At 41.3% G+C, this 23581-nt stretch overlaps 1 protein-coding gene across 5 annotated transcripts in view; it reads right to left on the bottom strand.

The window, feature by feature from the left end:
- Positions 1 to 23581, bottom strand: part of ncalda (neurocalcin delta a) — a 63091-nt gene that overhangs the window by 24175 nt on the left and 15335 nt on the right. For 3 of the 5 annotated variants that reach the window (XM_084944903.1, XM_084944904.1, XM_084944902.1), the window contains one exon: positions 23282 to 23346. The exons of 1 other annotated variant lie outside the window; for it this stretch is intronic. The gene's annotated coding sequence lies outside the window, so the exon portion shown is untranslated. Of the gene's footprint in view, positions 1 to 12542; positions 12876 to 23281; positions 23347 to 23581 lie in introns of those variants that run through there. One more of the 5 variants, XM_084944901.1, reaches the window with a different exon arrangement.

Raw genomic sequence — 23581 nt, 5'->3', positions numbered from 1 at the left:
TGTGTGAATGTTACCTAGAAAGCACTTAGAAAAATGTGCTGGTGTGAATGGGGCTATATAGGAACCAGTCCATTTACACTATAATACATGGAATCGGTGTTATGCTGTGGTGATGTTATTGATAAATGTGGCAAACAAATATGAGATTTTGAGTATAAGACACAGAAACCTGTTCTAAAAGGTTTTCATTAAGTGCAGGGATACTTCATTTGGAAAGCTTTCTTCTATTTGCTAAAGCACTTTGCATGACACTGCTAATTTTTAATTCATAGGGCTTTTATTATGTTATATGTTTATATGCCGCATATATCTGAATGGAAAGTGCAGATGCAAAATCTGCACTTGGGAGAGCAGTTCGGGATGCAACCCCTGAATAAAACATATATATTCATCAGATCTCCAAGAGACTGTGAGGTGCAAATATAAAGCAGTCATTTTGTTGTTTTTAGGAGAGTGACTGAAAAAGAAATGGCAGTATTGTTAAAAAAAAGAGAGAAAGTTTCCCATGTTTTTTTTAGAAACATCTGCAGCAGTTTAAGTCTCCAGAACAATGGACAGCAGGAATGAAAGGGGAGGGGGAGTACAACAGAGAAGGACACACAAAAATAGACATTAAAATAAGAAAGAAAATGCTGATGAATGGATGACTAGTCTTTCTGCTTATATCCTGCTGAGCCTGAGGAAACCCACCTCCTGCCCCAGCAGGAAAACTGTACAACAATTCAAATTATTCATCACTTAACTTGGGGGGGGGGGGGGGGGTAAGGCCTATTGTACATGTTTCAAATGAATCTTCATTAACTACAGTAGTAAGTCAAATCTCTAACCAGTCTGTAACTTCCACTGGTACCAAAGAGGCCTCCAACTGGCTAGTCAGTAGGTGGATAGAAGGTGACTCTAAAGCCTTTAAAGTGGGACGTGTGAGTTTGCAGCAGTTGGAGTGAAGTCTGTCTTTCTAGGATCGAACTCCTTGTTTCGTCTCAGTTTGTTTGGCTCTTTCCCGTTAAGTCGCTACCAAACCAGAGACAGCATTTGAAGTCTTGTCACATTGATTGTTGCTGCTAGCTGGTTAGCTGCCCACGATCGTTATTTTCAGCTGTTATACTTTTAAAAGGCCTTCTTAGTCTTCATTAGGTTGCTATGGTAACAGACCTGATAGCGGGTGGATGAGTAGGCAACCGCACACACTGTAGTGTCTATTGATTTAGGAGCAAAAGGAGCGATCCAGTGAGATGCACAAGATGACACACTTCCTCAAGTCAATTTTATAATCAGCTTAAAGGTTATGTAATTCAATCTGTGAAGCTGCAGTGCAGAGATCTGTGGCCATGCTAAAGGTATTAAACATTAATTAATTTTAATAATTATTTATACAGGCTTGTTTATTTGCATTAGATGTACAAATGTATAATGGCCCAATGAATCTGGAGAATAACAACAACATCTCAGCTCAACCTTTTTGGTTGACAGTTATGAGAATCAGGTCTGGTTGCATGCCTGTGTGGAAAATTGTTCTTCTCTTCTGTGTCCGAGAGAAAACGACCCCTGCCTTGTACTCCGAGGTCGTGTCTAATTTGCTTGGCTCTCCATCTGTGTAGCCCTGGTGGGAGCGCTCTGTCTGCCTGGCACTGGATCATTGGACCTGCTAAATTGGTTGGATGACTAACTCCTGGGGCCCAACAGGGGGAAACAGAATAGATGTTTGCCCTGCTGTTATTGTGGTGATTACGTCTGAGGTCTGCTGCTAAATTTCATACAAGAGAGTTTTCTCAAATCCCAAACAGACCCCATTTAGCTCAGCTACTGAGCTTTGCACTGTTACACAGCTCTGTGGGTAGAGGTTGTCTTTGTCAGAGATAAAAGCCCAACTTCAGCTTGGAAGCTAATTGAGCTAAACCTAAATCTATGAACTTGCTTAAAACTCTACAGTCACTTTTCTATTGCACATATATTTTAATACAAGAACCCAATGAAAGGTCCTGAGATCCTAGCTATTTCATTCTACCATATGCCTATTTCAGTTATTAGCGCATACATTTATATGTATAGGTAACTATAATTTGTGATTAATAATAAAGTATAATGTTAGTGATGGTGATTATAAAGCGTTACCAAGAAAACTTCACGGTGCTGTGTACTACCACATGACAGCACTGTGGAATAAACCTTTAAATGTTCTCCTTCAGACGAGTCAGGGCAGCCAATGGCATAGGTTCATAGTGACATTCCAGAGAAAGCAGCAGAGGATGACAAAATAGCACTCTAAGAATAGCAGTTGCACTGAAATCATTCCAGAGGTGGACTAGACACAAACTTGACGTAGAAATCACCCAGATTTCCAAGATTTATGGTATCACGGCTTTTGACTTTTATGGACTGATTCCCAGAAGTTGCATGTGGTCGGTTTACATCGTCATAACTGGTGCAGACATCAGTTCCCAGATCCACATGGATCTGGGAAAAATCTGAACTAGATGTCAACCTCATATTCCACGCAAAAGGAAGAGAACAGATTAAGCAGCTTGACATTTTTCCATCACTATAATGTCAACTTTTGCCTGTGTTATTCTTTTCGTTCCAAGTGAATTTTCCGTACGAATGACGGCTGATAACAAAAAAGAAAAGCACCTGCTCGGCAGCGATAGAGTGACATGGCTGGAAACTGTGCTGAACTGAAACTGATAAAAGCTGTTTGCAGAGTAATTATAGGAGCAGCTGGGGAATGCACGTCTGTTACAGGACTGAGGGTGCGGCCTGTAACACTGTATGCATTAATGAGAGAAAGAGTGGGAAAAGAGAGAATGTGACGTTGGCAAAGCCTGAGTCTGGAGATGGTTCTGACTGAAGAATGCCCCTGGGGATGCAACAAAGCTGGCTCTGCTTCCTGTGGTGTAAGAAAATATAGAAACAGGATATAACATCACGGAAAATAACAAACAGCAGGGAAGTTACATCACAGTGTGAAGGTCAGGGGTCAGGATTAACCCGGGGAACCGGGCTGTGTTGAAGAGAGATTTTGGGGCATTAAGATTTCTGGACATTCAGACTGTCAGTCAGCTTGAATAAGTCTGTGTTGTTCTAAGTAAACTGACATTTTCTAACTGTTTGATATTAACATAATTTGCTTTAGTTTTAATGGAGCTTAATCCTGTACATTTCAATCTGTTGCCAAGTTAAGAAAGATATTTTAGGTTTGTGGCAGCAGTAATAACAACGGCCCTTTGTTTGACAGAAGAGAAACAACCGCAGGAGCTAGCTAACCAACAAAAGCCAATATATTTATTGTTAAAAGTAAAGCACCTGACGTGGTCTGCAAGAACAAAAAGAAAATCTTGCACAGTATCTGAGGCTCTTATTTTGAAACAGTGAACATTTGATTCCAAGACTGGAAATAAAGCCTGAAATTTATACTTATTTATGCAACAGGTTCTTTAATTTAAACATGTGCAGATTAAAGGATTTAGATATTGTTAATCATCTTTACATCAGCCTCCTGGTTTAAAGTATTTCTTTTTTTTCTTTCTGTGTTTCTTTCTTTTCCACATGTCGCTTAGATGAGTTCACCTGTGCAGTAGGCCAGACTGGGTTTTGTAAATGTCAAGTTTACTGCAACATTTTTCCCCTTTTGCTATGACTGGTATGTGGCTTTGTAAATACTCTCCCTCCCACATTAATGTGAACATTCTGCGGAGAGCCTTCTTTGCAGAATGATGTCTGCCAGCCTAGACGTCCACTATCTTTATTTGCCGTTTGGAAAAATGACATAATAACAATGATATATACTGATCTCACAAACACAGACACACACATAACCACAGACAGACACACACATGCACACGGAAATCTCTCTTTGTCCTTCAGCGGGAGATAAAAGCTGAGTAACCATCAAACGCACAAGGTTACCACCTGTGATGATGAGGCAGAACAAAGGAGACACACATTATTGTGCGTGAGTGGAAAACAGCCACTGCAAACTGCATTAAGAGGTCAGTGTATCGTAAAACGTTAACCACAACTGTGCTCAGTGTCGTCTGTTACTGGCAGTAAAAAGGCGCTACAACGTAAACGCAGCTAAGTGATGTTGAATCGTTTCAAAATCTATGTTTATGTTTTTTTCTCCAAAAAATAAAAAAAGTAAAATGTCGTCACAAACACAGGGCCTCAGTCACAAATATGTGAAACTGAACCAGCCAGAAAAGGTAGAGCTTTCTAAAGTGTTTCCTCTGGAGTGGTTAAAACAAGCTGCAATACTCGAGACTTTTTAATGAATGTGTTTAAAAAATAACACAAAAAAAGCACTTACAGATTACAAATGTGATCACAATCGCAGTGTCAGACTGCCTGGACTTTTAAGAAAGTGAAAGTGTAGTAATCTCTGTTTTTTAATGTTTATAATATCCCAAAGTCCAATTTGAAGCTTTGACAAGTAAATCCAAATAACATTTCAAATGCACATTAATACATGTCATGTTTTACATTTACAGAAAAAAAACTACCCAAAGATTTTTAAGAACAAGTTAATATCGACTGAAGAAGGACCAAAGATGCAAGAGGAAATTACTGTGTAGATAACTGATCACACATTATGAAGGAAAGTCATGTGGAAAAAGACACTCATAATCTATGGTAGACTAATCTGTGTGGGTTTACAGCAGTTCTGTAACAGCTCACCTTTAATAAACGGCTTGAGATCAGATTTTCCAACCCGATATTTAAATTCAGCATTTTTTTAGTGACAATTCGATGATAGCACTCATCTGCTTATGCCTCACATACCCTAGTAAGGCATGCATCCTGCCTGCCAAAGGTCTCTGCGAGCACTGAGGAATTCCAAGTAGCTATGGATGTGAGATTCATCACGTAGTTGCCACCCAGTTATTTGGATCATTCCTGATGGGATATAATTTACTGTCTATACTGTGAATTATTAAGTGCATTTGGTGTGAAATTTAGAAAAACAGAAAAAAACTTTGAAACTAAAAAAATCTTATTAAGGACATCTCATTACAATATGTAACATTTTGTTTGCTGTTGTTCTTGTATAAAATATTTGTTTCATGATTATTTCTGACTACAAATGAGAGGAAAACATATATTACTCTTTTTGAACGTTACTTTTGTGACCAGGACAATAACATTACACAAAAGCAAAGTTTGAAAAAAGATAATGTTGATGGTCTGATCAGACCGACAACAGTAAAAAATAAGAGCCACTTATTTATACCACATGCTGTATTCATTTCTTTCAAGCTCTCAAATTTTAAGCAACACGTTTGACTTGCTTTTGTTGTACTTTGTGTTATTTTTAATCCTCACCGTGTGTGCTTCTAAGTTCCTCATCTGAGTCAGGCCATCGGTTTCTACTCAAATATTCTGAGCTCGTTTTCTAACGGCATCATCGTCTGCATCTTGCTAACATGAAACGCTATGTTGCATCACATGGATGATTTTCTCTTTTGTTTAAAGACAGTCAACATTAATGGTTTCTTTGTAGTAGAGCAAAACAAATAAAACAACAACCCAACAAAATTATAGATTTTTATTTCGAACGGCCATCATTATTATCCTAAGTTAGTAAGCAACCACAATTATGTAGCGTCTGGCCAGTGTTGGAGTTCTGCTGGCAAAAGTTTACTTTCTTAATACTTCACTGTATGAGAGCTGAAACTCAAGGACAACAAATACATTCGTGGAAGGAATGCCAAGACTGCTAACCACACATTCATCTCAGGCCAGAAATATGGAATTATTTAACTTGCAAAGCCGATAACATATACTACCAAGCTGCCCATGGGGAACGCAGCAAATAAGACGATTAAAGATAGAAAAGTAAAGTTTCTTGTGCTTTCACATTGTTTTACACCCTGAAGATAATTTACAAAGTGTAAGCAGAAAGTAGGAGCGTGCAGTGTAGTGAAATGAACTCAGATAAACATTCTCAAGCACACACAGAAAAATTCTCAGTAAACGTAAGACGAGTATTATCCAGCGAGGAACTCCCATCTTTTGTGTCCCGCGTCTAGCATGACAGTGTGCGCGTGTGAATTCCATTCCGTGGCTAAAAATAGAACATCTGTTTCCCATAGTTCCTCCCCACCAACACACGGGAGCCTATAGACCACGGCCATCCTTCAAAAATGATCTGTGAGCGTAACCTTCTGTGGGACCTTTTAGCTGCAGGCGATCCTTCAGAGCCCTCTGCTCTCCTCTGGGGCTGGATTTCAGCTCAGTGACCTATGACCTCTTCATAAAGAAGCCCTTTGGAGAATGACAAAGAGCCTGACCGACCAGCTGTCCCTCTAAACCTCCATAATCACGTGTCTGTCAGCAAGCGCTCACTCAACATGTATATCACAGACACGAATGCATTCAAAAGGGAATGGGAGCTTAAAGTATCTGCACAAGCTGCTCTGGAGCACACTTTATTTTTGGGATAAATTTATTACCGTTGCCATTCTCTTTTGTCCAACACATATAAACTGTCACTCAAATAAAGCCTAAAAATAAATGTTAACACATTATATGCAAAGTGTTTTTGCTTTTTCAATGAAAAAATTGAAAATCCAAATTGAAGACTGTCACTCCAGAGCAACTCTCAAAGCCACGGTGAAGTAATTACGTCCATTAATAGACCTGTGGTCAAATATACTAACGTGTTGCACTAAAAAGTACTGTCGCTATTTACAGAGAGCGCAATCACAGACTGTAAGTGGTGGGAAATCTGAGATTTTTGCGACTTAACCTGTTTCATATGTTTTTCTGGGAGTTCCTTTTTCACAGGACAAAATATAAACAGAAGAATATTTAAATCACGCGCACAATTCGATTTTTCTGTGCAGAAAAATTTATTTTTTGCATTTGATATTGAAATAAACTGTGAGTGCACCAGTGAGTGTTCAGAAAACAGGGCAGCAAATCACCCGTAAAACTAACCACACCTACGAGCGCTACCATGGGATTCCACTAAAGCGCTATTTTAGTCCGTTTAGGAAATCTGTCGTAAATGTCATAATTCTGACAGTCTTTGAAAATACCCAGGTCCCAGTGCTAGAAGCCTCTATTCTCAGACAGCCAGGCATGTAATAATGTATCCCATCTGATCACAAAAGTCATACATAATCCAGTGTAACAGCACATTATTGCAGGGTCTTCACCTTATAATATAAAGCGCTTCGAGGAGACTCAGTTTGTGATTCAGTGCTACATAAATAAAACTGAATTGAATTGAATTAATAATGACATGAAAGGAAACGTGTTCTTGACATGTTTGTCAAGTAAAGACTAAATTCGACCTGTCTTTGCAACGACACTAACCAGAGTTTCCAGACAGACGTGCACCTTCTAAGTGCATGTACCAGCGGCAGCATAGACAGTGTTTGTTGGCAGTGACGGTGTAACAGTGCAGGTTAAAGAAAGCAATATTTTACTTCATCGATTGTGATGACAACAAAACACGGCTGTACGTAATGAATGTGCGACGCATCCATCTAGCTCGATCGCGCATTAACAGTCAATGAGCAGGAACGCTTCACCCAGAGCGAACTTCAAACTCAAACCACAACGCCTCGGCAGAGGAGTGTAATTGCCTCTTAAGTGGCCCGGTACTTTTTGTTTTGACCTTTGCGTTGAGTGCACGTAAAGTAGTGAAAAATGTCACAGCTGCCTAAGCGCAGTAATCAAAGCCACTGACATTTCCACACTCAAGTCAAACGTGTTTCTCGGCACCAGCTCCATCAGTAACACTGGGACACACACACACACACACACACACACACACACACACACACACACACACACACACACACACACACACACACACACACAGAGAAACAAATAAATTCTATCTGACTAAAAGTGCAACAGTGAATATCTATATTATTATGCATATCTTTTAGATGTTAGCACTGATGCGAGTAGCACTCTTGCTGTGTTTATATGAGTGGGCCCATACTTTCAAAGTGTTTCCACCTCAAATTAAAGCCACGTGCTACACAAAAGCAGAAATTATAGCATAACACTTTGTTTTTACGCCATTAAACAAACCATCAGCGGCGCTGCGTGTTTGCATGAGCAGCCCTTTATTGATTTTGTGGTTCTCCTGTTTGCACACGACAACCAGGCAGTTTTGCTAACTTTCCAATGAAACCGGCATAGCGTGTCTTTACAGCACATCCATCACACTACGTTCTACTTTTATTCTTGGGCTATAACAATTTTTCATGATAAAGTGATCAAAATAAATCCTTTTTTATCCCTAATTATCTTACTCTGAGCAATCCTCAGCATTTTAACTCTTGTCCCTTTAAGGCTACCATTACTCAAACCAGAAGGTTAAGCTAACGTTCTTCTCACGGGCTGTCCTCTGGCTTCACCTCGGCAATCAGAATATGCTACTCATAGGCACCATCTTCTCCACCTGCAGGTGCGGAGGTTCAAAACTCCAACCAAAAACCATCCTGTCTCATACTGATTGACAGTTTTAAAAAGAAAATCAGGTCCAGAACATCTGCAGGAACAAAGATACAGCAGGACATGTTTTGGTAAATGTTACACTTTTTGCCTGAATATGGTGGATAAGGTCTGTCAAATAACAACTGTATGTATATGCTTTGCTATCGTTGCATGACACAAAGGCACTGAAAGGCCGGATGATGTGAAGAACCTGTGCTGTCAGGAAATACCAAAGGTTACATATCTCCCTGTGTCATCACTCACAGCTGCTTTTATATGTACAAATTCAGCTTGCAGCACTTGCAGCTTTGCTATAAGCAATATGTGACAAGTTATTTAATCTCACATACAGCTTATATTGTTATATTCTGACTCCTCAGCACTCTCTTTTATAAATTAAACAACCTTTGCTTTTAGCTTTAGCCTAGCTGAAAATTCGGTTTCATCAGTGCTCTGCTGACTAAAAAGTCCTCTGAGAATTGGCGTGAACAAATAAACATGATGCTGTTTAGCTGCTGATGGGCTCAAATAAAAAGAAAATGTAGCCACTGTTGTTTTGAGTTTTTTCTCTAGTAAAGCAAGAAAAAGTGCTGATAACTTTCTTACATAACCAAGTGTTTAGAGCAGTCTAAAGCCTGAGCTTTTGCCTCACAGGGATTACGTGTACACACACTGACCTCATTATTTGACATTTTTACCATGGGTCATCCCATGTCAGCTCACCAAATGCTTCCAGCCTGCCTGTCTCTGATTTCCCGGAAGAAATTACAGGGTGACGATACAATTTTGAATTCTTCAAATAAGAAACCTGTCAAATTTTAGTTTTCCACTGTTATTTTCCTCATAAAAATCTTTTTGTGATGAAGATGGGGTCATGTTGAAAGCATCAATTTTTGTGCTTCCATAATTAAGGCTATACTGGATTAATGGTTCATACATAAGTTAGCCTAGTGCATGAGACACACATTATAGAATAGATTTTCTGTCACAATTATTAGACTACACATTCCGAGGCTGCAAAAGATCATCATTTATTATACAATATCATAAATTTTGGATATGTTGCTATCAGACACCAAATCTTCCTATAAAAGTCAAATAGAAATTGTTAGATGATGATGTCATTCTACTGGAATATTATAATAGACTCAAATATGCTAGTGCAGATTGTACTATCTAACTTTCAAGCAAAATCAAGCGTTGAGAAATTTTATATTAAACTTTTATATACATATATTTTTTTTTACATTCTTTTATATTGAAATTTGTAATTTGTTTGGAAATGATCAGCCTGAAAATGTTTCTGAAAATTTAAGTAATTGATATGTTTGATGAACATCTGTTGTGTTGGGACCTTGAGAGGCACGGAGACAACATTCAAGCTCCAGATAGGAAGGGCCCAGCCAGACGGTGGATTCAAACCCAAGACTTTTAATACCTTTTTATACCATCTAAGAATATTTTTTATATTCAAACCTAAAGTGAGCACTGAATTAGTATTTGAAGTCTTGAAGACTTCTAGGTTGAACAAAGTAAGAGCAATCCAGACAGGAAAAACATCCAACTGCCTTCCTAAGTGTCTGTCTGTTCTCTTATCTCTGTATATTTCTCACTTAAATTACTTTTTTCTCTTTCTCCCTGCCTCTGGCCATAAATCAACAGTTACATAAACTGCCTTCAAGTTAGTTTCCACCAGTGCTAGATGAGACTCCCTTAAGTACAAAACAGGATGTTATAGAAGCCTGGCTCGTACAGTTCAGCTGAGCATGTGTGTAGCAGAATTAAACTTCTCCAGGTTTTTCGGCGGATGTGGGCATAAACACATCGCTCAAACGTCTCTGTGTGAGTGTGGGCTCAGTTGCTAGAACACGAGACGGGAGAAGGGTCGACTTTTTCCATGATATAACCGTATTAAATCAGCTGAGACCGAACACATAAATACACGCGAGCTTGGAGAGGCTACATTTACGCTCACCTGGGTCCAGCAATAACGTTCTCATTCATGTGCGCTGAACAGAAACAGAGCCAGTGATGTGCACACAACCAACTGCCAAACTCTACTCCTGTCACACACCTGCAACCACACACACGCTTGCATACACACTGTGTACGCTTGCAAACTCGCACTTTTACACAGGTGATGCAGCTGATGTTTGCACAGAGCTCTGTAGCTGCAGAGCAGATGAAGCACATCAGCAGCCTAAGAAATAAACAGCTTCAACTAATGATTATGATTATGCAATTCTCTAATATTGCACTGTTTGCTAAGGTATTGTTAGATTTAAAGCCAAAAAAGTGCATTTAGTATGCCTGGGTTCCTTAAAGTAGATCAGTATTTATCATTGGATGACATATTTTATGTATGATGGTAGAAAAAGAGCATTCCTGCCTCAATTTTGGGGGCATTTGGCCCTTTTTGATTTAGAAACAGACAGAAAGCTGTTTTACAGTTTAGCTATCAGATGCAGTTAATCACTGTTTTCACGCAGCCACTCACACGGAACAATGAATAAAACTGCGATCTGGGCGTGAATTTGATTTTTCAGCTGTATACTGCTACCTTTCTCTGTATTTTAATATGTGTCTCCTCTCTGCAAACATGCTTTCATACTGCCAAAATTCCCAGCTTGTTGAACAGATATGAAGACAGATATAATTTCTTTCTGTCCCTTGACTCATGCGGCCCATTTTGCAACAAGGTGAGACCCTCAGGCTTACAGGACATTTGGGACTGCTTAACATGGAAGCTGCACTTAAAGTAGAGCAACGTATGCCTTCAACTGCAGCTTGCACAAATTATTATGCGGCAAAATTCATTCAATTTCAATGTTTTTGAGGTCAGTCTAGGAATAATCTCCAGCTGAAAGGGGGCATAAAAAGGAGTGACTTACGTCTGTACTGTTTATTTGCCTAAACCGTCTTATCTAATAACATTCACAAATAACAAAATCTTCTTTTTAAATGGACCATTTATGGTATTCTACAAAGACCACACTTTGAATGCAGTACACACACACACAATTAGGCGAGTGCTAATTTGTGCCCTAATATTCTGTACAGAGGCGGACATTTCATTAGATGACACTTTAGATACAGTGACAGAAACCTGTTACATGCTTTTGGCCGATCTCCACTTCATTCATTTGGGAGGAGGGAGGCACTGCTGAGGAAAGGATGAGAGGAAGAGATAAAGTCTCGCAGTTTAAGAGAAGCAGCGAGAGAGACAGAGGGAGGGAGGAGGACTGAGGAGTGGATCCAAACCACTTGTTATCCGCATTTCCCCTTCTTTCCACCCTATTTGGGCTAAATACTAGCTGGCATGCTTTTGTGAGAGGCATGCAGGGAGGTGGGGGGTGTCTGGTGGTAAAAAAGGGAGCTTGTCAAGCTTGTCAAGAAAAGTCAGCAAAAAAAGAAGAAAGAAATAAACTCCTCTAGACAAAAAAGCTCTTCTATCTTTCCATTATTGATTTGTTTTAAAAAAAACAACAACAACCATTTTTGTAGTGCATTTCTCTGAGGCTTTCCCATCCCCTCTGAGGGGGGCAGGTGGCAGCTGCTCTGCCCCCCACCACTTCCCCGCCTCTGACTCTCTGGCAGACAGAGTACGAAGCTCCAGCCCACACTACTGCCTGTAACATTAGCAAAGCTTTGAAGAAAAAGCCATGTGGAGCTCCACACACGGCCCCATGTAATGTTCACACTCTCCTTCCTTCTCTCTTCTATCTGTGCACTCACTTCCTGCAAGGGCTTCGAAAACAGATCCGCCTGTGTTTGCTGCAAAAGAAAGCAACTAGTCTTCGAGAGCCGACCCTGAGCGGGGATCTCCCTCGAAACCCTCCGACATCACCCGGCATTTCTGCACTTAATACATTCCGAAGTTTAGATTGAAAGGTGACAAAAAAAAGCACTCTTGACACACACACACAGTGTCATTTGCCACTTCCCTTTTGCACGGGTACGTGTTTTAAGTACACGAAACGAAAGCCATCTTTGATCCAGCTTTAACTTCACTGCACACTGTTCCAGAAGCAACCGCTGGCTGATCAAGCACACAATACACACACACAAAAGAGAAAACACAGGAAGCTTACCTCACTTTGTAGCAATGTACAAGCTGTTCAGCAGTCCATCACCCAGCACTTTCTCTCTAGACTAACTTTGTGGCACTAGCAGCAGCAGCAGCAGCAGGAGGAGGAGGAGGAGGAGAAGCAACAGGCGAGAATAAAAGAAAGCACCAGAGAAAACAAATATGAAGCAAGAACGAGAGAGAGGGGAGGGGGGGAGAACAGTCGAGAGGGGGTCGGAGGAGCAGAGTGCCTGAGAGAGTGAAGCAGAGCTGACAGTGACTGACTCCCAGACTCTCCTAGTCTGAGAAGGTTTATTCAAAGCCCACAAACTAATTGCTTCTCAGACTGCTTGCCTGCCTCCCAGGCCTGACGTCAGCAGTCACATGACCTTGCTGTGGTGTGGAGGGGAAATGAAAAGGGGAGGGCAGACAGCGAGTCACAGAGGGAGAAATAAAGAGACAGAGAAAAAGACACAGGGAGAGAGAGTGCGAGAAGGAGAAGCCGGTGTTGCCTTGGTAACAGGAATTCTGCACCACAATGATTTCAATAGGTCATCTGACACACAAATGCACACACACACACACACACACACACACACACACACACACACACACACACACACACAGATTCTTAGTGTTAAAACACAGACTCACGATGAGCAGTTGGAGCGAAGGAAGAGGTAAGAGAGAAAAGGAGAAGTGGAATAAAAAAGTTTCTGTTTCTCCAAATCTTATTCAAAAATGTGTTACAAAAAAAAAATCACCACTTCACCCGCCCTTACAGTGCCTGTCTGTAAAGCTCAAGTTCGAAACCTTCCATATATGTTGCATTGGCTTCCAGAGGTAACTGTTCACTTCTGTTGTTTATGCTTAAACGTCTAACAATACTCAATTTCTGCAGGACCCCAGTGATCTATTCAAGACGTGACTACTAAAATAAGTGTGTGGAAGTGAATAAATTATTAATGTACCCACATAAACTTACCAAGTTTCATTGATTTAGGGAAGAAGAGACAACAACAGCTGAGTTTCAGTTGTGTCTCTGTTTTAATGTCATTATACTGTAAAATTAAGCTGTAAAAGGAGCAGTATGATTACACCTCCGTGTTTTATTGGAGACACTACATGCACTAGAGTTAATGAGGCACATCAGCCTGATTCTTTCAGGTAGCAGCGTTTGGTTGAAATGTGCCACAAATGTCCTTTTACAGGAAATAACACACTGATACTCAAGTGGTTTTCAGGTGGAGACTTGCAGGAGAAAACTGATGCCACTCACACACGAGGGGTTAATTTTGAATATTTTAGTCAGCAGCTTGTTAACCAGACATAAGAGCAGGGAAATGGCTCTGTGCAGACATAACAAAATCCATGTGTAAACATGTGTACAGTTCAGTAATTTATGAGTGTGAATATGGAAGACAAAGGCTCTAGGACGGTTCTGGTCCCAGCAAAAAAACCCACAGACTTCATACAGGAGATGGATGTTACTTTGGGTCTGCCAAACTTAGACAAGGTGGAAGTGCCTTAAACCTGCTTTCTTTCTAATGGCCAACAGGAGGTGTATCTTCTGACTCCTGAAACTAGTCCCCCCATCCAAGGCACACGGCTGTTCAAAACTTCTGCTTATAGGAGGCAGCCAATCAGAAGTGTTAAATTAAAGGGATCGCAAAGGGAGCTAAAACAGCTTGTTTCAGAAAATGAATGGTCTGAGGGGGTGAAACAAAGCCGTGTACATGATAAATTTGGATTGTTTTGAATTTACTGTAGTTGACAAATAGAAATATACAGCTAGAATCAAGAAATGACCTAAATAGGACCTTTCTGACACAGTGAAGCAGGCTAACAGATTTCACAGATAACAAATTATTGCACGATATAAAGAAAGACAAGAACATCCCATCGATATACTTTGGCATGAACTTAAAGGCTTTCTTTCTAAAAACTGCATTTTGTATTTACTTAAGTTATCTTTGACTAATATTAAAATTGTTTGAGGTGTCAAATGTGCAAAACAAAGTTATCATGAAGGGGGCAAATACTTTTTGCAGCACTGTAGGTGCAAGTATGTTTTTCTTTTTGTACTAGCAATTGTAGCATTAGCATTACATACTCATTTGTTGAAGGGTCATTACGCTACCATTTCCAAAATGTTGTTTGCATTGTATTAAGTGTAACTGGGCCAGAGCCCAGTACGAGACAGCGGGACAAAAAAATGGCCAAAGAACCTCCTTGTCCCCCCTCCCTCCCTACACTCATCCAGTCTGTGAGTATGAACAGCTTTGGCATGATAACATCATTTGAATAGCATCTGCTGGCCAGTTGAAAGGAGTGCATTGGGGCCCAGAATAGGGTGGGGATGCGTGGAGGGTGGGGGTGAGGTCAGCCAAGAGAAAAGCACCCTCGGGTTGAACTACTGTGAATAAGGTTATGTATGAATGAGTCAGAGGCACAGAGAAAGAGACGAAAGAAAGAAAAACAGGGTGAAGAGAAGCTACAGAGTCATTCGGAGAGAGAATTTAGAGAGTCTGTCAGGCTGGTAAAGTGACTGAAAGACATATTAGACTAAAGTCTGAGTCCTGGGATTAGTGGGCTGGCTGGTGATGCCTTAAGATGAATGCAAAGTCTTTCAGAATATGATTTGGCAAAGGAGGTGGGAGAAAATGGTATTTATTATAACCGCTGACGGATGATGATGACCGCTGTGAAGTATTTTTTAACGCAGGAGATAAATAAACATGCTGCAGTAAAATTGTATCATCCAGGATGAAAAATGCATACAGAACCATATAATGGAGAGGCCACTTGAAGCTCGCACTAAAACTAATCAATCCTCAAAAATCTGGATTTCAAATTCAATCAGCATAACACATGGCTTGGGTCTCTATAGCGAAAATAGCCCATCGAAATAACTGGATTATGTGCGTGTGTTATAGCCATCATATGAGTCTGTCCTTCCGTTTTCACAATGTTGTGAAAACTTTTAAAGCATGTTTAAAATAATTACCTAAAAATAATATTGTGCAATTAACAAGAACCTGCGTCCAAGCTCAGGACAATTTGCAGAGATGTGGTGACATAAAACCACATGGATGAGTCTGGGTTTGGCGGTTGCCAGGAGAATGGTACTTGTTTGACCGCACTGTGACAAGTTTGGTGGCGGGGGATTATGGTGTGGTGTTGTATAGTTGTAGTCGGGCCCCTTAGTTCCAGTGAAAGAAACTCTTAATGCTTCTTAATGCATACCAAGACATTTTGAACACATTCATGCGCTCAACTTTGTGTGAATAGTGTGGAGATGGCCCCTTCCTGTTCTAACATGACTACGCACTATTGCACAAAGCAAGCCCCATAAAGACATGGATGAGCAAGTCTGGTGTGGAAGAACTTGACAGGCCCACACAGAGACCTGACCTCAACCTGGTAGAACACCTTTGGGATGAATAAGGGTAGAGACTCCGAGCCAGGCCTCTTGTCCAACATTGGTGTCTGACCTCATAAATGTGCTTCTGGAAGAATGGTCATATATTCCCATAAGCACACTTGTGGAAAGTCTTTCACGTGTTGTTGAAGCTGTTACAGCTACAAAGGGTGGGCTGAAATCACGTTAAACCCTATGGATTAAGAATGCCATCGCACTTGAGTTCATATGTGTGTGAGGCTATATAGTGTATCTATTGTGCTGTATATAGCGCTGTGGAAACACTTTATGTACATATTTCCAGAAAACAGATGCATTACTGTAGACCACCTGGTGTGGCTGCTTTCGAAGCAGAACTTCTACATGCATGCAACCAGTTTCTGAGTATTTGTGTTTGTGCGTGTGGTGTGTATGTTGTGTGTGGATAACAGGCACTAGAGAGAATTCCTTCCTCCTGAAGATTCAGGAAGCAACAGCCTGGGCGGAAGAGAAAACAACAACTCTTTCCAAGGCAAACCCTTCAGAAGTTCTTCCTCTGGAAACGGAAACAGTCCCTGAACACTGTGTCAGTGTTTCAAACACATTTCTAAATAACTCCATTACTGTTTAACTTGAGTTTCTAAAATCAGCTGAAGGCATTAAAATAAACTAAGGTTAGAAACAATGAAAGTTCCTGAATTGGCAAATCAATCAAAACAAGCAGTGCATGAATGCATTCTTATGAGTGGGTTGAAGTTTTGGTGATATTAATATCAGCAGCTGGGCTGGAGGTATTACATAACAACAGCTTATAAAATGGATAATCAGCAGGTCAGCTGAGGAAGGCCCATGACTGTCAACAAGGTTTTGAGTTGTACTGGGGCATTAGTGTTTGATTACGCACTATATTACAGGTCTATTTCTGTGCTACCAATAACAGAGAGAACATTGATTATTGCAGAAAAATCTGTCAGTGCACTTGGTGTCTGGAACATTTGATGTGGTGTGAAATCATTTTAAAACAAAGTTTATAACAAAGGACAACAAAACAGTAAATTTTATTCTGACTGTGGTACTATTTCTGCACTAACCTTTACAGTGAGAAATTGCGATTAAAGCTTGGGATGCACGCAATGTGAGTAGTTTGACAAAAATAAACAGCGATCCAATAGCATAAAGACAGAGACCTATGGCTGCAAAATGGCCCATTTTATACTTTAAATATACCAGTAATATTAATAAAAGCATTAGACAGCGTTTAGGAAGATGGTTCCGGGACACTCTGCAATCTAGCTGGCAGTTAAGAACATTATCTACTAACCATATATAACAATGGGCTGGCATTGTGCACGGGGTGTAAACCCTGTCAAACAGAACTTGGAGGAGAAAAAAAATGAAAAGATTTTGCTTCATAAGAATTACTTTCACATATCCTGATATGAACTTTGCCCTTGTTTAAAATTAACATTCAATACTATGCTCTCACATTTGTATGACATGAAATAAGGAAAATATTATTGTTTTCTTTTAGGATTTCTTGTGAAATTCTAGCATATGGGGTAAATAAATGCTGATTTCTCATGAACTGTTGCTCCACCCTTATCAAGAACTGCTTGGAACAGCATGAAGCATTTCTGTCACTGCATGTCAGATACTGCTAATTGGGATTACAGATAATGTGGCATTGCACAATTGCAAGTCTTGCATTTCTGTGCAAGTTCCAACTGCAACACACACGTATGGGAATCAGCAGAAACCTGGCTGGCAGAGAGGGAAGTGAAATCATCTCCCACACACCATATGGTTATGAATGTAACAATGCACTGTCCTAAGAGGAGACAGAAGACATCCACATGCCCACCACCAACCATATAAATGTGCAGTCATGCAGAAAATCCCATTGGGAAAAATAACCTGTAAAAAAACGAAAAGAAACCTGCAAGGAGGTCACTTGACTGCAAATCCTCCTTCATCCTATAGCAGTTGGAGTCAGGGAGTCTGGCATATAAAGTATATACACAAAGCTGTTCTTATAGCTTTCCATTATTGCTATACGTTCAATTCACAAATCTCACTACACTCAGTAGAACCACTAATCAAAAGCAAATCTCTTCCTTGTGTGTTATGCAACTGCAACACAAGGGGAGGGCAGACTGATGCGCCTCGCTGAACAGGCTAATCCGACATATCACACTGTTTGCCAAAGCACATGACGACAGCATCTCAGAGGTCTGTGTAGTGCAACAAAACACATACGGTAATGCATATTCATTTAATATAAAACATCAGTTGAAGGAGAAAATGATTTGTGCACAAAGTTAAAAAGAACTTAAAAGAGATAAAAACATGTCTTTGAGATTGATTAGCTGCAACATTGAAATGATTCATCGCATTAAGGCTGTTATTTCTTTTGCAGACGTTGTTTATATGATGACAGGTATCGGACTGGGAACAGACCCTACATGTGGACACTGACAGTCAGACAGTAGAACACAGTGAACAAGTGAGTACATATAGATGATAACACACAGGAAAAAGGCAAACTGGGAATAGAGCAGTGTCACTAGGCAACAAATGAAAGTGGTTATAGCCATGCTAGCTGCTGTGTGAGCCTGCGTTTGGGCGCAATTCAGCTAAACTGTAACATTAACATTACTATGAGGATCTGGGTGTTAAGAACATGTCACTCCTTCATTTGTAATTTCCAAGAATGAGACATTGGGAGCAATAGACGTTTCAACAAATTGTTGTCAGAGTGGCTATAAATGTATCAGAAAATGTAGACAGAAAAATGTCACAATTAATAGGTCTAATTTTGCTCATTTCAGATGTCACTAAGTAATAAACTACTACAAATACACAAAAGTATTAACTAATTTAGGCTAATCAAGTGGTATCACATGGAAATACTGTATCAGTAATCACAGCCAGAGTAAGGTTATAATTCTCGTTTCTTTCCATTCTGTAGAAACTATGAAAATATGGCAACCAACCAAATGAGAACTGAAACGTTCAACAGCTTAAACTGCATGTCAATCATTCATCTGATCCAATAGACAACAGTGAGAGTACTAACTAAAGAGAGATAATATGATTTTATCATCTTTGGTCAGTAGCAGATTTGGCGCAGTTCCCTGTGGTCTGCATGGAAGACATCGACTTGTCTGCAAACACTAGCCAACCATTTGCTAAGCAGTTGCGAAACTGTTTGATGGAAACTAGAAACTGAGACAGCTGGGCTTCAAACTAAAAGTTGTGCAATACCACTGAAACCAACACCTTTTAACATCTGCAACTTTTACTTTGAAGGTGAACTGTCTCCGTTTCTGGTTTACACTGCACTTTTTCAAGTTTCCACTTGGTTAGCAATCTGCAAGCAACCATAGCAATTACAACAGTGTTTTGTGTAAGGCACTCTCTATTCACCCAGTTATAGCCAGCAACTATTCGCAAACTGGTCCGAGAATACGTATCTGTAACAAACCCACAGCAGACCCGGGTGCATGTTCATGCTTTCAAGCATCTCTTTATTAGAACTCAAGGTTGCCATTCACGACACACATAGAGCTGCAGCTCTGTCGCTGCCAGCTCAACATAACACACAACCAACAACAACAAACACAGGACCCAGTACAATATTTAAGTTGGTGCGGCATGATTGCGGATGCTGTGCAGGTGCGTCCGCCTTCAGGCGGATCCACAAGGAGGCACGAACCCCCCGCCAGCATGCCGCCCTCAGACTCAGCCGGCTGTCGCATGCCTCGCCCTCCGGCCGAGCAGGCTCCCCTGGCACGGGGACCTCGGGCTCCACCTCCTCCGCCGCTCCCGGCTGGACCAGCTCCTCCACCCCGTCAGGCGTGGACCCTCACGCGCCTCCCCAACCACCGGCAGGCGCGGATCCTTGCGTGTCTCCTTCACAAGGAGCAGCTCCTCCTCTTTCTCCTCCTCTTCACCCGGCAGGCACGGACCCTCGCGCTCCGCCTCCACCTCCAACGACGGCTTGGCAGGTTCCCACCATGCTCTCTGCGCGCTGACCTCCGGCTCTGGCTGAGCAGGTGGGGGAGCTGTTGGTGAACCCAGTGGTTGCTCCGTGGCCCTCCTACGGGTAGCAGGAACAGGCGCAGGCCCCGTCCGGGTACAAGCCGCTCCCACCCGAGGAGTGGGGATGGGTGCGGTGGCAGGCTGTGTCCTGGCTGGTCGCAACCTGGTGGCCGGCACGGGCGCCGGAACGTTTCGGACGTCGGCCACTCCCATGCATTTGAGGGATGCCGGTGGGGGTGGCGGCGATGTCGGCCAGTACTGGATCTGAGCCGCCAGACTCGCGCTCAACCAGGTCCTCCAGTTCTTCCTGCTGGCGCCGCAACGCCGCCGCCTGCTCCTGCTGTGTGGCCACCATCTCGGCCACCATTTGGGTCAGCTCCTTCCCCGGCTGGCCCAGTCGCACAGCAGACCCGGGTGCACGTTCATGCTTTCAAGCATCTCTTTATTACAACTCAAGGTTGCCGTTCACGACACACATAGAGCTGCAGCTCTGCCGCTGCCAGCTCAACATAACAAACAACCAACAACAACAAACACAGGACCCAGTACAATATTTAAATCGGCGGGGCATGATTGCGGATGCCGTGCAGGAAGTCATGCCCCACCACAGTATCTTTCCCTAGTGACTGGAGGTTGCCAATCAGCTTCCTGCCCCAAGTGACTAAAGCCTAACTAGAGCACTTGTGGCTCCTAGAGTTTCCAGAAGTTGAATGGGAGGCAGACCCTTCAGCTATGGGGCTCCCCTGCAGTGGAACTAGCTCTCAATTTGTGTTCACACGACAGACTCTAATCTGAGCTGAAGCAGAAAAATGACTGTACTTCTCTCCTCATATTCATTAATCATATTAATTGTGTATGAGTCAAATGTGTCTATATTTCCTCACAGTCCAGAGGGATGAGAAGATTGTTACTTACAGAATGGATTTATTTAATTCTATTTATAGCTAAAGAGGTGGGCTGTGAAGAAATGGGAAATTTTCAGTGAAAGAAAGGTTTGTTATACAATCGGCAAAGTGTCTCAAGAGTTACTCAATAGCATTACAACCCACTCTTTCCTAAATGATTCAGAAGGCTGAAGACAAGACTGATGACCAGTCTGTCCCATCCCATTGTTTTTTATGGCAGATGGCAGGCTGGATGCAGAGAAAGGATTAAGCAGAGCCCACTGTCTCAGTCTCTCTCTTATCAGAACACAGCAGGTTGGGAGCCAGAAGCAAGAAAAAGCAACATCACCACCTCCCCTATGAGTCACTCACTGGTCCCCTGCTCACTATTACTTAGAGCCAGCATGCACACAATGAATACATATGTAAAGACCCAGCATACAAACACTCCCACAACTGCAACAGTCTTACACAAATAGAACCCCAGGGTTCGCATACTGACTGCCTTCTGGGGAGAAGGGAACAGATAGATGCAGCTCTCCAATCAAATGTCAGACTTGATCAAATTCAAGAAGGAAGCTCAAAGCAGCAGAAGATATTTTGGCATTTTGATTTTGATTTCTATTCACCCAGAACTTCCAGTGAGTCACGCAGAATTTTTTTTTCCAACTTTGGACAAACACAAAAGGGTTGATGAAAAATAGCTAACACTGTAAATAGACTGATTGCACTGCAGCGTGCACAGAGTGTTATCCACTTTCCCATTTAATTCTCACATGTGCGTATCTAAACTTTCAATTTAAATACACAAAAAGAGTTCACATGGCTTTCCTGCCCAAAACAGCTAACTGTGATTGCTTCCATTGATAAAATATTATCTGTAAACTGAAATCAAAATTCAGTGACACCCCACCTCCCCTTTTAGATTTTAGATTAGCGGAAGCGGAAGAGGTTCCACTGACTCCAAGTGACCTCAAGCATGAGTGGGAGAGGCACAGTTGCTGGCTGTCCTTGTTTTTTGCAGTAGACCTCTTATATGGACAAGCTGCAGCTGTCTGTAACTGTGAGAGACATGTCTGTGTGTGTGTGTGTGTGTGTGTGGGTGTGTGGCTAACAACTAAGACTGAACATGTGTGCATCAAAGACCAAAGGATGCTCGGTCCATTTATCTCTTTTAATGTTAGTAACATAAAACACACACACATGCACATATTTGTCCGTGTCTTATGAGTAACTGTGTGTATGTGTGACTGTGTAACGGCCCTTGTTCAGAGGGGGATCTGGGGGCCTGGGAACTGTGTCGAAATCACACTGGGCTTCCTCTGGCTCATCTTGGAGTCATGGGAATCAACACTGACTAAAAACAACAGGGCTCATGCATGCCGCAGAGTGACAACTCCACATTTCACCAATTCAGACTGGACACAGCAAACCATCTTCAAAAGGAAACGGAAAGAGAAATCTCTTCTTTATAATGATGTAGCTCATTTCAACAAGTGTTAGTACTGGAACATTTATATATTTTGTGGGTATCTGTGTCAATGTTCCGAGAAAGAAAAAAAACACACACACTAGGTTACTTCTACTCCCAACTGAGAATACCTGCTGCAGTTTCACATTAAAAGCTTTCAATATGGTCAAACACAAGATGACTTGTGTACCAAAGTACTCACAGAAAATACTATGTGGTAATCATAGCCTGTATAAAAGACAGACATGTCTTAAACCTGATTTCTTTGAAGTGGTGAGCAGATGGGCGACTCCCTTGAATGTAGAAAAACTTGCTGTATTCCTCATTTTCACAATCAGATCCACCCCTCGCTTGTCACAACAGGTTTAAAAACACCTAAATCGTGATGATGAAAATGCCGGTGGCTATGTCTCTAAACTATGTACAGTCTATGGTATTTTCACTTAGCTTTTTCAGTTACACTGCTTTCACTATGGCCTTTTGACCCAAGTCAACAGGGCTTCATAAAAAATGATCAGGGTTACACCTAGAATTATGTTCCTTGGCCTGTGACCTGTAGAATCAAAATGATCAGATCTTATTTTAAAAGACTGAAAGCACCGCAAACTGCGACTACTTTCAGCACTACTTTGAAAACTGAACAATAGATTGCTCAGTAATTATGAAAACTTTTGTTTTTTTAAAAACAGAAACCTCACTGAAGCATTTAGTTTAATAAAGCTTAATCGGCTTAGTGTGCCACGGTGTTCTTTGCCTGTTATAAAAATCTATATTTGTAGAGTTGAAATGCAGAGAAAAGGTTGGTACAAACACGAGTGAGCAATGTGTTCCTCATGATTACCCCACAGGTTCACAGTGTACCCTGGTTTGCTTTATCACTCTTTAAAGGACTACCTTTCATGTTGGAGGTGTGATAATATTAATGTGGAAAGAAATCAGTGGCAACTGTTTTGTTTTTTTGTGCTAACCTTTAGTGTCTTCTTCTGAGCGTACAGGGTAACGTCTTGATTTTAGAGCACAGGCTTGGTCAGATCTGCAAAAAAACAGGGAAAATAGTTAAACAAAACTAAGAGTCATCAGAAGCCTATTAGCCCACCCCGACACCCATCTTTACACCAACACTACCGTACAATATTCTTGTGAAAATAAGGTTTTCATGTGAGTGCACATAGCTAGGTGAAAACCAAGTGCATCCCATGATTCAGCAGCTTGTAGCTTCAATAACTCAAAGTAATCTTTAGTAGGACTCTGTCAGTCTCACACTGTTG

The sequence above is a fragment of the Perissodus microlepis genome, chromosome 11 (genome assembly GCF_051167445.1).
Source record: "Perissodus microlepis isolate ML-2025 ecotype Zambia chromosome 11, ASM5116744v1, whole genome shotgun sequence".
NCBI classification, from domain to species: domain Eukaryota; kingdom Metazoa; phylum Chordata; class Actinopteri; order Cichliformes; family Cichlidae; genus Perissodus; species Perissodus microlepis.
Note: the sequence above shows the minus strand (reverse complement) of the source record. Positions and strands in the feature narration are given on the sequence as shown.